Source organism: Anas platyrhynchos, chromosome 4 (genome assembly GCF_047663525.1).
Source record: "Anas platyrhynchos isolate ZD024472 breed Pekin duck chromosome 4, IASCAAS_PekinDuck_T2T, whole genome shotgun sequence".
Taxonomy (NCBI): Eukaryota; Metazoa; Chordata; class Aves; order Anseriformes; family Anatidae; genus Anas; species Anas platyrhynchos.
The window spans coordinates 40,585,573-40,604,563 of record NC_092590.1 but is presented as its reverse complement, the minus strand read 5'-3'; the positions used below and the strand labels follow the sequence as shown (position 1 = coordinate 40,604,563).

General features: G+C 37.5%; 1 long non-coding RNA gene across 1 annotated transcript; it reads right to left on the bottom strand.

The window, feature by feature from the left end:
• Positions 1–427: 427 nt before the first annotated feature.
• Positions 428–17,672, bottom strand: LOC119716764 (uncharacterized). Its single transcript, XR_011809090.1, has 5 exons — positions 17,477–17,672; positions 5,020–5,126; positions 4,136–4,171; positions 3,298–3,336; positions 428–2,471 (listed from the first exon to the last, which is right to left on the bottom strand). It is a non-coding gene; the product is annotated as an uncharacterized lncRNA (long non-coding RNA).
• Between the last annotated feature and the right edge of the window lie 1,319 nt (positions 17,673–18,991).

Below are 18,991 nucleotides of genomic sequence, written 5' to 3'. Positions count from 1 at the left end.
TACAGATATTACAGATATACCTGTTATTCCACCAGCATACTATGGGAAAATAGTGTCAAACAGCTAATCCTCAGGGATCTCTTCCACAGACAACATTCAAACATTGTCACTCAGTTCCTTTTGCCAGTACCAGAGAGGATGGAAAAACTGACTTGCTGTGGTAATATCTGCAGGGTTCATTCCCCTACACAAAGTACTCAGAGCACAGATCAAAATGTGGAGCATTCTACTGCTGAAATATGAAATTAAGGGACTAAACAACTTCTGCTATTAAAGATCTGCAGAAAGTGAGCTAACATGGTAGAATAATTGAATCAGCTTCTCTAGAAATTGCCCACAAGCCTTACTTAGTGGGTACATTGTTCAAATTACATACATAAAAACACTGAAATTTTTGTTCTGATTTTCATAGTTATAAAACACCAGAAAGATGAATTCATTCTTTATTGTTCTCAAAACCAGTACCCCATAATAAATATGCAAATACTAACTAATGAATTAGAAATTAAACTGCAGACAAGCTGTTATATTTTACATATTGTATTGATTGAATTTTCCATGTTGTTTTTTTTTTTTTTAAGGCATCATTATCCTCCAGCAAAATGTTTGATTTATGATACAGATACAGTGGAAGTTTTAAGTTTTATCCCCAGACATCTCAAAAAAATAAAGATAAAGCAAGCTTCTAACCAGGAATGACACTCAATGTCAAAATTCCCACAGTTTATACAAGAAATGTGTTCTCACATTGGTAGTGTTGTAGAGGACCACGGTAAAACAAAGTGGATGGGTAATCCACTGGGGGGTGAAAAAGCCACATAGAAATGCTATAATACGACCTTTTGGGGGGAAACCTTACAGTCATTCACAAAGGCCTTTTTTTTCCAACCAATATCAACATGTCTTTTCCCCCTTTGATTTGACCTTGTCCACTACTGCACAGCCTTCCTGATAAGCAATTTTAAGTCAACAATGCGTGTTCCATCATTACCTACATTTTTCAACCAGACAGGATTAATTCATGGCCCAAGTCTATGCTTAAATCCCTTGTGAACTGCCATGATCTTTCCGCATATGGAGGGCATTTGAGGCAAAGCAGTATGATTCAGGTTGCTAGAATTTACATAGTTAATTACCAGCTTGAACTTGCAGAACATTACAACAGAGCCGACAAACAATAACATTTTGAAAAATACTGTTAATAGCTTAATACTTCTAAAAAGTCACAATTATTCACCATCTAAGCAAGCTAGCCTGGATACTCAAATCTGGTCACCATGCACCACAGTTACAAGCAAGCAGAAGCTGTGCATGGGTAAGCTATTCTGGTAGACAGGATGCATGTAACTGCTGCAAAAACCCTCTGCACATAAGTGCCTGTTTCAGGCCATCTGCTATGCAAAGTATTTGCATTCAGCTAACAACCTTGGAGATGTCATAGCCTATACACAAGGAAAATGAGCTTCTCTTAACTTAGTACCACCTTCTCATATTCATAGATTAGCATGAAGAAACATGCAGTCACCACCGTAACTCTTCAGGGGATACCATGCAGTCTTTGGAGCAGTTGCATTAATGTTCAGGAAGATGTTATTTAAACATTGAAGAGCAAATCTATTAGATTGTCTGCTGACTTCACAGCAGAGAAATATTTAAATGCACTCTACAAAGAGAACTTAGTTCAAGATTTTATTTGTATGCAAATACCCCAAAATTTTACCTTCTAATGAATCTGACTTTTTTTCTAGATACTGATATAAGGAAAGAGACATAATATAGGAAGCTGGTTGAAAAAAATAATCACAATCCAGCAGTGTCACATGAAACTTACAAAGTAAAACCTTGCCAAATTTTTATTTTGAAGCAATCAAGACCAAAGTCTTATAGCAACGTCATAAAACTCTATATTAACATTTCCAGAGGAAGCATCTCCCCCCCCCCCCCCCCAAAGGTACGTTGTTAATATTCTATTACAGTGGAAATAACACAATGTTAAAGTTTTCCACTCCAAAATTGCTTTTCCACAGGATTTGATTTTATGGATAACTTGGAATTCATTAAAAAGAAAGCACATGTTGCATCCCTTACTAAACAGCTCTATTTTGCACTCAACCCTATTCTTACAGTTAAATCAAAATAAATGCAGCTCAGTAACAACCAAAAAACAAACTGGGAAGAAAAGAGTCATACTAAATCACTCAGGACAGTTGCTCCAGCACATATCCCTCCTGCCTGACAGGGGGGGTCCCAGCACTGTCCTCACCAGAGACTGATGAGAAATTGCCAATTTGCAAATACAGAAGAAGTCCTCTCAGCAGCTCCACAAAGCTCTTTGCTGTCCACCAACCCTTGATCTCATTTTTAACTGGATCTTTCCCATTCTTCTGTCTGTACTGGACCTCTGGGAAGAGAACACTGCTCACTGCACTCCAGCTTCCAAGGCCAGGCAGGTGAAAGACCTTAGCACTCTGCTGCTTGTGTGTAGGAGAAGACAAACATCAAGTGACACTAAAAAGAGTGATGTCATATGCAGGGTGATACTTGAAGGGCAAAAAATCCACCCTGCTCGGAAGTCAAATCATCCAACACTTTGCTATTGCCAGAGAACAGGAGTCCGTCTTACTGTTTGACATTATAAAATTAAAGCATTTTAATCACACAACTGTGCAGTGTGAGTGAAAGGGAGGAGAGAACCACAAGCCCACGTAGACCACTTCTCCCAGGCCACATGTGCACCACTTACAAAGATCTGAAGAGCAAGTCTTTTAGGAAAAGGGAATGAAGTTCATCATTGCCATTTATTTTTTCCAGAACCAAAACTTGACAGAACAGATATTGAATAAGGCTCCTAAATCCAATAAAAAATTATGAGCAAGCTTTTTGGACTGGATTAAGAGTCCGAACACACAGCTGTAGCAGGAGGCCATGCAGAGGAAACATCTGGGCCTCAGACAGCCCAGCATACTCCAGGTGAGCAAAAAGCAGAGCAACTTATGCCTTTGTACTTCAAATGATGCAAAACATATCCCCGCTAATGGTACTCATTCTGGAACTGGGACTAGTGGCAGAGACTGCTGTTTCAGCTTTTTTCTGATCTTTGAAGCAGCTTGTGCCACTGAGGGATTCAAGGGTCATGCTTAACATGTCCAGAGGTTGATGTTGCACTCAACTACTGCAGCAATAGGTGCATGTTAAGTAGCAGAGATTAGCCTACTACGACCAGATATTAGAAAAATTATATTTAATCTAAATTTAGAGGCCAAACACTCAGTTTCATCAGTAACTGAACTAACTTACCCATTTCCCTTCCCACTTTGAGAGAAGTTTTCAAAAAATCTGTTTAAAGTCAAAAAAAATATCACATTTTTATCCAGCTTGGAGCTGAGGTGCTCACCTATCAGAAGAAATCAGAAGGCATTTAACAGGTCCCTTGAAAAGAGTTGGTCAAATGTAGATCTCCACCTGCTTACATTACTACTTTTTAAAAAGTGAACTATAATTACGTTTCACTTTATTATCACCAAAAAAAAGAGGAGGTCATTAAACTGCTTCTCCCAAGAAGCCTTAGGACTATTCACTAGTTAATTGACCATTTCTACCTTTCTTTCCCAAAGATAAAATGGTAGTCATAACACATTTGTCTTGTCCTTGGCTACTGTCAAGAATTATTCAGGGCTTGAAAATACAAGTCAGTGAAATACCAATTGAATGGTTTTTTAATGTTGAAATGTCATTCAAGAAAGAGCTAGTTCCAGGCTTTTTCAGAACAGAGGGATACAGTTTCTTTACATTGCCTCACAGTTAAATCTGTGAGTGAACAACTTGAGGGGGCAAGAATTAAGGAATAAGAACTGCCCACACAGCACAGGGGGATGAGCAATTTAATTGCTACTTGCAGACCCAAGTGTCTATCTACTCTACTAAATACCATCTTTTATTGTAGAGACAGATGCAGCCTTTAACTTTAAAGAGGAAGAAAGTAATAAATATTTCAAAAACACCCACAGGTAGTTTGTGAATAGTAGTTAATGTCTGTTCAAACTACAGACGATGCTTTAGAGGAAGAAGGCTATAGACAATTTGCCCTTCACTACTTGCGCAACTTTTACTCCAAACACAAGATGGCTTCACTTACCTTCCTGTGAGTTACATCTGCCAGTATAATTCATGCCTAGAATACACAAATGGTCCATCATCTCATTAAGTATTATGTGTTGAAGTTTCTGTCATGAGCTATTTGAAATGCAATTTCTCCTATTTTGCATTAAGATTTGGATCTGCAAATTTAATGCCATAAGATATTAAAGATATCTCTACTAATAATACACTGGAACTCATCCAAACTAAGCCAAGCAAGTCTTTGACATATTCTAAAATGGTATGCTCTTTCAAGTTTACCTTATATCCCCATCTAGCTTTCATGTGACTGCAATAATGCTAGTTAAACCTGGGTAAAACTGAGTGGGAAGGAGAGCATTGTATTAAGCAGTCTTCAGAACAAGTTGGTTTACTTCATTTATATTTCTTGTAGAGGTGAGAGAAATAGTTTATGTTTATAGAGCCAGAAAACTTAAGACAGAAATGGCTGAGATTCTGATCTCATCTTGTGACTCTGGGAATTGATGCCTGAAGATTGACAGCCCACCAAGCAAGCACCTAATACAATTTATGTCAATTGGATTTGGTCACTTAAATATTTTGGGAATCTGAGTTACAGCAATGAGGCTTTAACCTGTCCTTGCTTAAGAGAGCAAGGAAGAAATATTACATACTTTTCCTAAAATATCACCAAGTTCTGAGAGCTAAATGAAACTCTGAAATGGAAGAGAACAGACTCGGACAAGTTACAGTCAGGCAAGCTGGAAGGCTTTCAGCAGCATCTATAGTACAGTTGCACAAGGTAGTTTACAGTGCTGCCCCGTAGTCCACCAACCTGTGTAATTAATGCCAATTCTGGTATGGGAAAGAAATTATCATCCAACCTGGCCTTGAACACTGAGCTTTCTTGAAATCTCTTACCTAAGCCATCCTGCTTTTGCAATAGTACACAGCATGGAGATGACCACTGATGTCAGAAGACGGTGTGCTAAGAGCATACATGCAGATGAACCACACGGATCTGACTGCTGTAGGAAAGAAATAAACATTACTTTCCAAAACTTTTCCTTCTAGTATATTGCAGGCTACAGAAAAAAGACCAAAGTGTTTGTCACCTGCTTTTCATCATTTTACTGTGAAATGATAACATGACATTTTTCTAAAATTTCAAGCTGTGTACAATAGCTTCATAGAATTGCATGAGAAAAACTCCCTGAGGCTTTCTTCAGAATATTATATTTCTTTTATTACAACTGTGTTCATCCTAATTTTCAGAGCTTTGATTGTGCGAAAAAAAGAAGGCGAGAGGAGGAATGTGGGAGAAAAAGCAACTGAGTTCACTGCAGTCACCAAATACAGAAAATTTCACGTTGTTTTTAATCTAACAGCTTGCAGTGTAATTTTTGCTTCCACACTGACTACTCACCAAAATGACAGTAAGTGATGTTGACACAAGATAACAAGCCATGGCACAAAGCATCTAACAAACAAAGAAAACCCCAGAAAGGATACAATAATGATAGCTTATCTTAATTCTGAGGTACTGGAGTAATTTGTGGATGGATCTCTATCCTTTCACCAAGCCACTCTGACTTTTCTACCTCACTTTCATTCTCTTCCCTTTGATCTCTTTCACTCTAAACAAAATGAGATGCAGACTAAAGGGCTCAGTCAGCAGCTGAGCATATTATAAGCTTTAGACCTTAGGTCTGATTAGTGCCATGAATGGAGGGCTGCAGAGCATCCCAGATCTACCAGGGATCCCTCCCATAAGCAGTACGTTAGGCCAGGCCGTCTGTCCCCTCCAAGCCTCCCACAGGGGTGATCAGCACTTAACAGGACAACTCTACACACCCTGTGTGGTTAGAATACAAGGGCAAGGAAAGGTTCCTTTGCTGAATCCAAGCACTCAGAGCAGCTGTGGGCATTTACTCATTCTACTATTGATACTGATACAAACCCACTATAATGAGTTTGGTCTTTAAAATATAGATGTGGAAATGAGACAAATCTTTCAAAGGGACCAACCTCAGCTCTTCAAAGGCATCTAAATCCTAATGAAGCCTCTGAGGCAGGACACAGTTTTGATGAACTGGACCCATAGCCTCTGACTTCAGGTGAAAGCTTAAATCTTTACAGGAGGTTTCAACCATGCAGACACCGTAAGGCTCAAAAAGCTACTTTTCAGAGGAAAAAAATATTGACAGATTCACAACTAGGATATTTTATTATTCTATTTCTCTCCTGATACTGGAGGGGGAAAATTTCTACTAAGTTTTGCAATACTGCACTTCTAATAGCATCTGTTACCACAAAGCACTGGAAAAAATGCATTTAGCATATGCTTCTTCACGAACACTGCAACTGCTTTTGCACCACACAGCAATACAAAGTTAAGAGGAGACCCTTGGTTGTAGAATGCTTTTCCCCAGATGTAAGCAACGCAGTCTTCTGAGTTTTAGAGTTACATAACCCTCTAAAGCCAAAAGGCTATAAGTAATTATTTAAATCAGTAATATTTTTACCCACCATTGTGTACTCACCTGCGCAAAAAACTCCCTATGACTGAAACTTATTCCATACTGTAAATCAGGAGCTTCCAAAGAACCTAGCAATATTTGTTCCCCTAGCACTGTCTTTGTACACCACCCATTCAACCATAGATCTAGGCAAGCCAAGATTACAATAGCTTGTGAAATCTCACAGATCACAGAACAAACTTGGAGAGAAAGCTGCAATTTTTTCCTGACGTGAAACAACTGAGGGCATTAAAGGACATTACTGGTATTCCTGAGGACTCCAACAAGGACACAGAGAACCCACACAAGAACAATGGTTTTATCTCCTGACAGTTAGATGAATATATATATTTATATACTATATATAAGTTATATATACTATATATTTATATAGATATATTTATCTAAATATATATAAATATATATTTATATATATATAAATATATACTATATATATAATATATAGTATATATTTATATATATACTACAGTATATATAGTATATATATACACTATATATAAATATATAGTATATATATTTATTATATAGTATATATATAAGATGAGTATATATATTTATATAATATAAAAATTAAAATACAGAAAATACAAACCTGATCAAAATCAATCACCCCAAACCCCCAAAAGCAAACCCAGCTCTAGTTATGTGCCTACAGTAAAAATAAGCTGCACTTATATGCCAACAAAAGGACTGAAAAACAGGTTAAAATCAACTTGTGAGGTTTCCTAACCCCTGCACTGAGAATTAGTGTAACAAAATAATTAAATGATTTAGAGAATCACCAAGACCAATTTGTACTACTCTCTCAGCAGATCAGAGAAATCACACTCAAAGCAGCTTGCTAAGCATTAAGTAACATTTTTTAAAAGGCATTTAACAATCTGTTCCTTATACAACTCTTTAGCAGCCAAATTGCACCTATAAAGTTATAGCAGATAACTTGCTTTGGAATCAAAGCAAACATGAGTTGCACGTTTTTATTACTTGGAAGGTGGTTAGCATATTATAGCTCAATAACCACATATGTAGTTTTCTTTCTCTGCATTTTATGAACAATCCAGCAAAGTCTTTTTATACTGCATTATGAAGTTATTTTTACATCTGATGCATCAAATATCAGGAAACTGGCATGCACAGAGTAACGAGCCTTGTATTGTCCTGTATACCTAACTTTCCTACAGGTTTTTGAACATCTATCTTCTAAACTTGTTTTTATATTCCAGGAGTTTTTGGTTGATGATTGAGGTATTTTTGGCCAAAAATTAGTGTTTTCCCCACCACTCTCACTCTTCCAGTTCTACACTGAGAGGGCAGGATGGGTTTTATATCAATATCATCCACCAGCTGAAAGCAGAAGCCCTTCTACCCCAGCCATTACAGCTGGCCTGGAGAAATCAGCAGTGACCAGAGAAGCAGGGCTTGGGGCATCTCTGCCATTCAGTCCATGGTCAAGCACTTCCAATAAGGCTCCTATGAAATTTCTAGCCTCAGGCTCAAAGATGTGACATAGTTCTTGTTTAAGGTGAAATCTACCTGAACAGAAAAAGATTCCAATGCTTCCCAGAACCAACAGTTCTTAAAGTCAATCCTTCATTGATGCACTTAACAAGTTGTGCCTTAAAATGTTCATTTACATGCAGGCAGCCCTGAACTGCACATTTCCTTACTTTGTTCTCCATTACTAACACAAGCTATAGCTGGCTCTTTTTCTTTCATAAAGAGTCACTGGCAGCAGCGTGGATAGACTTTTTTCTTCATGACTAATCAAAAATCTATTCTGCCCTGCTACAGACAAAGTGCATTAAGGATAAAAGTCCTTAATTCTATGTGTATTTTCAAGAAAGTTTTTGGTAAACTTCCTGCTGAGTCCTGTATTGCAGTGGGAAACAAATTTTGTGTTTACATGCAGATATATTTGTGGTTATGCATGTTAGGGGCATGTGGATGGAAAAGAATCTCATAGTTGATTGCCATTTTAAAAGCAAAATGTCCTTTGCATTATTGAAGCTTGTTGTCATACTTGTTCATCTAGCATAAATTATGAACTGCCATTTTTGGAGCATCAGGTCACTGTTGGTCCCATACTAATTTGCAAGATAATCCTTGATGACCTTAAGGCATCAGACATATTCTCCTAAGGGGCTTTTTCCTTCTCCATCACTCAGTATGTGACAGCATATCCATTTCCACAAGTTAAGCAGGAAACAAATGGATGCATGGATAGAAGCACCGGTACTCTCTTTGTGGATGAATATAAAATATGCTATCTTTCTTGCATTTGTAACCAAATTAGTCTTAGAAAGTAGACATCTGCATCATCTTTTTTCAGAATCAAAGCCCAAGCATTGCATAAACTTCTGCTAGCAAGATACACTAGATATTGTCCACTAAATCTAAGGGATACTCTAAAGCAAAACAAACATACAAAGCTCACATTTCTACCCTTAAACTGCATCTCTAAAAGGCTTACTGAATTAAATAATACTTAGGATCACAAAATAGCTATGTTCAGCCTGTTCTTCTAGTTAAGTTGTTATACAGCCCTCCTCAGCACAGGAATACCAACCCTGGCAGATAGTCCAGGAAGTCGTTGCACACAATATGTAGCTGACTTTGTAAGCTAATTCTGTCTTGGTCAAGTTAGTTTCATAGGGCTGTTGGGGACAAAAGAACTTTTAATAATTGTACATGAAAAAAAAAGATTGAATGAGGGAAAGTTTTTTTTTCCTTTTGCTAACCTGCTTTTCCTCTGAAAGATAACTTGCAGTTTTTCAGTCTTGACTTCCCAGTTTAGACACGACTGTCTAATATGAATCCATCTTAATAAGCAGCACTCATCTTATTAGAGTGTCTGTTGAATTACAAGTAACAGGAAGAGTCATTGTACTATTCATCTTATTAAGAAGAAAGATCAGGTACAGCAAAATCCAGAATTTCACTGTTTCACCCTTGATTCTGTCAGAACTCACTACAGAGGCTCACATGGGTCTTTCCCCCACCACCACCTTTCTTCTGTAAAGTGTTCAAGGGAACACGATATGAAGGTATACAACTTCGATGCTAAGCTGAGTTATTTCTGCACAACTTCAGACCTCTGAGTTTCACATCTGTGTTGGGAATCATGAAAGCAGAAGTGGTAAATATCCTTAGATAACTGGTTAGGGCAGTATCAGTCAGACACATACAATATGTGAATGCCAAAGTGGGCATTATTATGTGATCCAAGTTGATATGGTTACTGGTGATGATGAAAACAGAAGCAAAATGAAAGATGCAATGAACATTAAAATGTAGCTGGACCCTGAGAAGACATACGTACAGAAAGCCTTCAAATCTGTAGGACAGACATCACCGGACATTTTTCTGAAATTAAAGTTTTACATTCAAAATATTTGTTCAATTTGTGTATGCTAGAATTAATGTTTGTCATCAGAACTTTAATGTTTATAACTGAAAATAATTGATTTCCCAGCTGCAAGTAGATGCTAAGCTGCATGAGATAAGCACATGCAAAAGAAAAAAAAAGATTCAGATGCTTTGAAAGAAGCTAATGAAAAATTGAAAGAGACAACCACATTACACAAGAAAAAAAAAGGTGTGTGGGGGAGGAGCCCATTCCTTCTCTCCCCTGTAAAAGAAAAGTTAAAATTTGTCAGGATGGCAGCCTGTTCACAAGAAGTGAACAGAAATCTTTCTTTCTCAGGAAGATGCTTCTGTTGGACTGGACACATGGAAACATCTGCAGTCTGCTGGGACTCCCATTTCAGAATCTACACTTTGTATTTGAGTCAAGGAAGTCAAAGTTTAGTAAGAGACGGGAAAACAGAAAACACTGCTCGCTCCCTGATCTGTCTGTATGCATTCCTGCTAATCACATCAGGGTGACTCATTTCTTGCTCATGCAGTAGCAAGCAGAGTTTTTAGAACTCCATTACTTGACAGCACTGCTTTAAGCTCTACTAACTGTATGCAGTTTCATCACCTACAGGTCTGAGAAGCAGCATATATACAAAAAGAGACTCGTTTTTCTCTTGATTCAAAGAACAAGGATGTTGCTATGGAACATGTCACTGGCCTCTTGTTCTGTCATTCTGCTGTTTATACTACAGTAACGGCTATCACATCCGTGTAAAAAAAAAAAAAGCCCTAAAACAGGAGCTGAGAAAAACAGGACATAAGTACAGCCACATACCTCGATACTGTTGTCACTCCCTGGTCCTAGGTAGTGTCCAGATTCACACAGACGCCAAGCACATACTCAAGAACATCCTTATTACAGCTTAACATTAAATACTACAAAGAACCTTCAACTGGCATTTGAAAGCAATGCAGATGGCAGCCTAATGCTTTTAAGGTAAAATGACATTATTGTAATATAATTATAGGTAATCATCATTGTAATTCATAGCTACTATTCTATACTAGCATCTCCCAAATACTATTAGTTTTGATACTCTAAAAAATCCTCCCCCCCAGGTTTAAAAAAAGCAAAGGCCATATACAGATTAATTAACACTACTGTCTGAAAGCCTCTACTAAGCTCAAGATAAGGTCCATTCAATGGACCGCAACTACTTAAGTAAGCAACAGGTTAGTTTTAAATCAATACTCTGTTAAATATTTCCTGCAGACTTAGTCACTAATTGCTCCACCATGGAAAAACATCATTTTAACTGCTTGTAAGCTGGTAACAAAAACCTGTTCCCTATATTCTGTAATTGTTTCTCTTCCTGGGACTCACTTTTTCCTTGGTCTTGTCCAAACACATTTTAAAAAATGAAGGCATGATATAATAATGTACGTAGGGAGGTAAAAATGAGTCTTTTGACCATAAGAATGTATTAGGCCAGGTAACAGCAGGTAGAAAAGTGTCTGAGAAAGTGATAACTTCAAATAAAAAAGTTTCAAAAGGTTTTTGTTCCTTGTCTGGGAAAGAGCCTGTTTTCCAAATTTAGGAAGTTATAGTTTTCATAACCAGATTTTCATAATGTTTAAGCTTTTTATATACAGTTCATTACTATACTTGTAACATTAACCTCAGAATATTGCAAAGATAGAGTAATGAACATATATCATCAGCCAGAAAGTAAATGTTTTGTATCCAAGTCATCAATACCCAAATATGATCAGGAAAGAAATCTCTTGCCATACTCCTACAACTCTCAGAACAGGAAAAAGTTATGCAGTACTGGATTTTCTACACATCTTATGAAAAGCATTAAAACATCTGCTCTGCCTAAAATGAAAGGACTCATTTTTCATTTAGGAACACCATGAACTACCTATGTCATAACATCACCTGTACAAACCTCTGCCATTACTTCATTTCTGCAGAAATCTCACGTGGAGGCTTTAATTTCCTCTTTCCCAGAGTGGCGAAACACTCTCCTCTCTATTGATTTCTACATTCCAGCATACTACCCACACCCCAGAGACCCATGAGAAACTATTACATCAACTCCACTTTCAAATATTCCTCCAGCAGCCCCTCATTTATTGAGGTTAGTTTGCTCTCACTTCGTGAAGCTCAAGTACTCTTGTATGCAAGGACACCAGCTTCTGTATTTAATCCCCAACCTACCTCACTGTTATCCCTCTCTGCAAATCTAAGTTGATAGCATTCTGCAGCTATTATTTAGAATAAACTTTCCACTGCTCTCCCCTTAATTATATCAATAAAGAATTTGCAAGCTACTTTTAAAAATACACTATTGCTGTTTCTTCTCTCATGTAGTCCATAAAACGTAGGATTAAACTTTGATGATTCTTCATTACAAAGAGTAACCACGATAACAGAATGCAATATGCTATTTAAATAGTTATTAAAAGTAGTGAAAAGTGGCAAAACTATTTCATGCAACAAATTAAGGTCCCTCATCTGATGATCACAACTGAGACTTCAACAGGAAGGATGTGACTCATTCTCAGTCTCAATGAAAAAAATCTCAAAATACAGCTTATCCTATTTTATCACTTAATACACTGTAGCTGTCACACTGCTGCAGATGTAAGATGCGACACATGCAAAATTCTGCAGGAGTACACAAATCAAGCTTCAAGCCCTCCTAATTAAGACAGAAGGCTTACTTGCATCTGACATCCTTAAAAAATACTGAAATTCTGCATATCTACAAAATACTCTTGCATTAGTAATCACCAAGTAATTTGCACACAACCACTTGATGAGGTATCATTGAGAGTGATCTCAGTGGGAAGAGCTAACAACTTCTCACAGACCAACCTGATGTAGTTTACTATTAATAGTATTCATTGTGTGGGTGCACTATTTTTAGGTGCTGCTACCTACTTCTGTCCTAACACACACCCCATCACTGCAATCACATCCAAATTAAGAGAAGGGAAAACTGATTCTACAAATCTCTTACCTTTGGGCCACTTTGAAAATACTTACAAAGAATAAAAACTCTATGGTGATGACTGAACCATCAATGAATTGAAAGTTTGTTTTTAAATGATCATTATAAGAACATCATGTAGTATACCTTTTAAATAAGTGACAAGCTGATAAATAATGACAGATAAGAATAAGATCTAACAAAAAGCAAAAACATCTTGCTTTAAAATTACGAAGTTTTTCTGCAGGTGCTTTGCCCTTTGATTTTTAAGGCTACTTCACAACTAATGAGAAATAGTCTTTTAAAAATTTTCACCTACAGGGGTGTAAAATATAGTAAATTTGGAAGGATGCTTCTGTATAAATCAAATGCAAAGGAGAAAGAATACCTCGTGCTTAAACAAAAAAAAAAGTGGTTTTAATAGAGCTCATTGTTGCTACGTAAGTGTGTTGTTTGTATAAAGTTTAAACAGTCATTGTAACTAGAGCTCTCAAACCAAAAAGTAGATACAATACAGGCAACAGAAGTTTGCCATCAACAGTTCAAGCTCATACTTAAGAAAGGAGACAGATTACATGCCACATACACAGATCTCTTCAGGACAGATGCTTCTTTACTCTGGAAGACTATGGGCACTTTATTCCCCAGAAAAAGCACTTAGGTAGTGCAGAAACACAGGTTTGCCAGAAAAGCTGTCTTCCTTCTTCAGGAATAGCCCAACCTGTATATTCCAAACCAACAGATCCATCTTATCACTCCAGGCATCTCCCAGCCAGCACCATTTGGCTGTACAGGAACCAGAAGAGAGGACACTCGGAGGCTCCCCCACAGCGTTTCACAGCTTCCTGAAGCTTTCAGGCACTATAACCTGAGAGAACGCACACTCTTTCAAGTACTTCCAAATCTTTCCAGCTGGAAAGGATGTCTTGCAAAGCCATAAGACAGCTTAGTTCCCTTTCACAGCTCCATACCCTGATACCACAACAGTGCAATTTCCTGGATGAGTCTTATATTTAAGTTCTCCATCACTAACCGGATCATAATAATTACCTGTGAAGTTAAGATCTCAACATCCCAGAACATTACATGCCTTGCCTATTATTTTTGTGACTTCAACAGTATCTAAAAACATCCTACAGAGCTGACAGTTAAAGTAACATTTGACCTCAAAGCACCTTCTAATATTGTATTAATATATCCAATACACTTGTTTGCCCCTTTTTTTTTTCAAGTTAGTTTTCATTCTGCTGTTCCGTCAGTACAGTACCCTGTAATTTTTAGCCTGCATTTGATCAGTTAACTGGAATGTAAAAAGTTAACATAAATAACATTTGTCATGCCAGTTCTCATTCATCTGTTCATTTTCAGTCCCTTAATTTGTAAGCCTGAGGTAGAATTCATTCAAGCAAGAATTTACATCTTTTAATAACTGATTAAATAGAAAAGAAAAGGAGAAGAAATCCACACAGACTTAAGGTTAATTTTATTTAAAAAGTCAAGCTTCATATAGCCAACTAGTTATGCTTGGGGTTAAATTCTAGAGTCATTTAAATCCCCCCAGTACCTCCCTAAAAAAGTGAAAAGCCAAAAAACTTAATCAGTTAAGTGCTGCCACCTGCCAGTTCTAATCAGGAAGCCAGCAATAAAATTGTCAAGAAGGCAGTGCTTTCATGTCTCAAACAGGAGTATCTCTAGGATACTCGGGACACTCTTAATCCAAACTCATTCCTTTCTATCATCTATTAGTGGCAGTCATCATCGTTTTTCTTGTGGAAACATTCAGTGAACAACAACTGAAAGCAGTAGTCTACTGTCTGAATTATTCAGAAAACAGATAGTGGTTAATAGTGTGTTCTTTTTTCCCCATATTTGGCAGATAGCACTGACATTTGTATTAATAGTAGGAGCCAAGCTAGTATACCCTTATCCTTTCATGACCAAGTAGTTCTCTCTTGGTTGCCTAAGATGAGATATCAGAACACTTACAAAAATACTTCAGGTTCAAATGTCAGAAATGTGCAAACAACTAATTTTCCTCACAGATCCTCAAAATCCATTAAAAGGGGTTATCAACACAATTCTAGTAGCAAAACCATGTTTATAAATAATGTTCTATGCCATGTGTTTAGACTATTGTTGAAATAAGTTTGAAATAGATACCTGGCTATCCTACTGAAGTGCTGAGAAGAAAGATCCAGTCACTGTATTTCAATGAACTTAAAGGAACACTTCCCACAGTAAAGCAATACTCATTCTAATTGTATAGAGGGAAAAGCTAAGCATTTCAGCAGCTTTTCATTTGCTTTTGTTTTCACATGAATACAAAATAAATTTAAAATCCTGAAATTAGAGAAAACATTTTCTTTATTTCAGTCTGAACAGGCATCTTCATTTTTCACTGTCAAAACACATCCCTTCAGCATGACTTGCCACAGAAGGCTTCACAGAAGTACTTTCCACATTTCTCTAATGTAGCACTGCCTTGCAGGAGCAGTCGTTTGGAAGCCCTGCTCTTTGAAGTGAGCCAGGCTCTCTGCTTACACCAGATCTCTCACAAAGCATTTTCTATTACACAAGCCTCCATGATGCAACAGTCTTGCTCCAAGGCCACAGCTAGCATTATGAAAACACACTGCAGTAAGTGATACAGCTTAGATGAGGAGGACCTCGTACTAGGTCTTTCTTAACATGCACCCTATTGGGGTACTATAGAGTACAGTTTAACTCATCTTCCCCAGGAAGAAAAAAATAATTCCAATCAAAAATATCCAATCAAGTTTTTTTTTTAATGTAAACACTTCCTTGGATGAAAAGATATTTGACATAGTGTCACCTATACTTTACTTTTAGTTGCAGTAATCTGTCAGGATAAATCCTTCTACAGTTTGGATACCATAGACACATTTTAAAAGAATCTCCTCTTTTATGTGTTACACAAATAAAAACTTTTCATCACAAATAGGTTTATCTGTTAATACCAGGAGGGAAAAAAAAAAGACTAGAACTGTATGCCTCACACACACAGCCCAAATTTTGCCTAAAAGTCAACCTAGCTAACAAAAAATAGCATAAAAGGTAAGGCAAAAGAAATTCCAGATAATCAGTCCTAGTCCAAAAGGCTTTCTCCGGCCCTGCAGAGCAAAGCCAATGTTTCTCTTAGTATAAAGCTTTTTGGATATCTGGTGGTGCTCCTTCTAGTCTCTTAGATCCATTATAATGAACTTTAGCTTTGACCCTCTGCTACCCCTTCCAACAACTTGACCACATGAAAAACTAAGTATCCATGCTTTTCATCATTTCAGTCTTTGTTACCTACCTATTGCTTGCAAAATACACCCATTCATGCCTTCCCGCACATCTGATTCTACTTAGTAGTCAATCCTTCCTTAATGGGTGAACCCTAAAATGGTTTGCCTACACTCTGGGTCTTTGGACAAGAGTCTTATATCACCAGTAGGGTGCATGTACTATTGTCAGATGTACTGACATGACTTTTATTGCCAGCACCAAAGCAGGAGTTTTCCCAAGAGATCCTTTAGCACAACACAACTGCCCAGCTCATCCAACTCCTGTCTACCACAATAGATTGCCAGTTCTGCTCTGCAACAGAGATAAATTACTTCAGTTTGCGTCACATTTGTCTCATGGAAGTAACTGAAGTAAAATGTTCCCTGACACTCTCCCTCTGATCAAGAGCCTAGTTTAACAGCATTTTGCAGCTAGTTTTGATAGATAAAGAAATACAAGAATGAAAACACAGATCTCAGTGGCAGATGTCTAAAGAAAACAGGAGTATATCTGTAATACACCTTTTGCAATATATTTTACTAAGTTAAAACAAAAGGACAACAAGCAGAATTAAAAATATTCACCATCAATACCAAGAAGAACAGTGCAGGAAATCGGGGCAGAAAGTAGAGTTCAAGGTTTAAAAATCATCGATGTTCACAAAAACTGTAGGGATTTCCAACTAAACAGCCATTAGACTAATTATCACTAACTTCAAAAGGACCAATTATCACTTCAGCTTCAAAAGCCACAACATATTCATAGCACATGCATTTATACAACATGCTATCATTGAGATAAACTTGCCAGGGAGAAATATCTCCAGCAGCTTTCAGGATAGTCCCACAATGCACAGCAATCATACCATGTTAACATGGATTATGTCTGTAAAGCACAACCAGAACAGCGTTCCAGATTTGATCTAAAGAAGGTAACCAGAATGTTGAGTTCTGGGAGTTGCTTATCTCCTCGTTGACAGGACTTATGTTTCCCCTAGAACAGACGACACTTCTTTATCCTGAATACCTCAAAGCCTACCACCATAATCAGCTTTGACTCTACACACTGTAGAAGAAGTTGACTAGATGAAACAAAGGTCATAATCACATCCCACCCTCAGACAAATTAATAGAGGTAGATAAATGCTAACTTATACAACACCCTAAGGCAACTGAAATCACTGAGGATACTCACTTTAAAAATCCACTCAAATTCAGTACAAATTTGACACTTAAGACATCACTTGGGGCTACATTTCTAAACTGTAGTTGAAAAAGACTTTTTGGTTGTATTTACTCCATCTGTTGAACAGTGCCTGGCCTCAAATTGATATCTTCCCTGGTGACCATCCAGGAATTTGAGAACTTCTTCCCAAAAGTGTTTCCTTAACAGAGGAAACAAACTTAATAAACAATTTAATGATTTCCTACTGTACCTCCTGCTTGCAGTGCTGGTGAAATCCATGCCATAACAGCACTCACCGTCTCCCACTATTGTTGTCTTGCCACATAGCCTGTAAAAGCAGAAGCCACAGAAGTACATCATCATTTCCTTCTGGAACAGGAGCAAGACCTGAGTGAAAAAGTGTCCTCTGAAGCTTTATAAGCTCCTCCTGTGGATTTAACCACAGCCATGAACCATCAACCCAGTTTACTGATCATTTTACCTAGCCAATTAAAAAGCAGAGACTATTTACTCATTTAATTATTTAAAACTGTACAGGTTTGTTGTGTCAGTTGACTTAGTCCTTACTTCAGTGAAGGATGGGAGAGGCTAATTAGCCCCCAGCTGACCAGCAGAATCCATCAATTCTGCTGAAGACCACACAGGAATCACTTGTTCAGTTTAATTATGTCAGGAATCTTACTGCTGACAGAAACCTTCTCATGAAATGTAAGAAAGAGAGAGAGTAGAAAGAGAGAGAGAGAGAGAAATTACCAGGTGCTATCTGAACTTCTGGGGTCAGCTGCACACCTACTTTCCAAATAGTGAAATTCAACCATCTTAAAACACAAAACCACTAATTCCAGGCCTCTGTGTCACTGCTCATCCTTATACCTCCATCAAGTTCCGGTCAAAAAAACTTACAGGAACATGGAGTTTAGCCTGCATCTTGTCCTGAGGGGACACACAGGGGAACTGACCTCCTAGACTGTCTTTCTTGTCATTACCCCTTAAAGCTCACAAGTTTCAGAACATATTAGCTCCCTCTGGAGTGACAGACAAGCTCTGCCAGGCTGTTGACACTTTGATGTTGCCTGCAAACACCCCAGGTTCTAGCTGTCAGTGGTTATTTGTTAGAGCTGTCAGTCATCCCACAGTTGTTTGGATGGGATACTCTGTTTGGATGCTCTTCTAAGCAACCTTTCACCTGTACATTCACATTTACTCTTTAAGAAGAACAGTGGCATCTGCTCCTCACAAAAAGAAAGTGTGGAGTGGGTGATGCTGTAAATGCTCATCAATTTTTTTCTTCACTGATTGTTAAAACAAATTTTCTTGAAATACAATTTAAAGCTAACAGGAACAAGAATAACTCTTAAAATCATGGGGATAAAACCAGTTTGGAAACTCCACCTTTTCCTTCATTGCTTCAAAGTTCATTGATTTCACATTTACATACAAAATCAAATTAGGAAAGTTATTTCTAATGGAAATATTTTACCTGTTCTTATACCTTCTGCTAACTAATGTAACTAAAATTGAGAA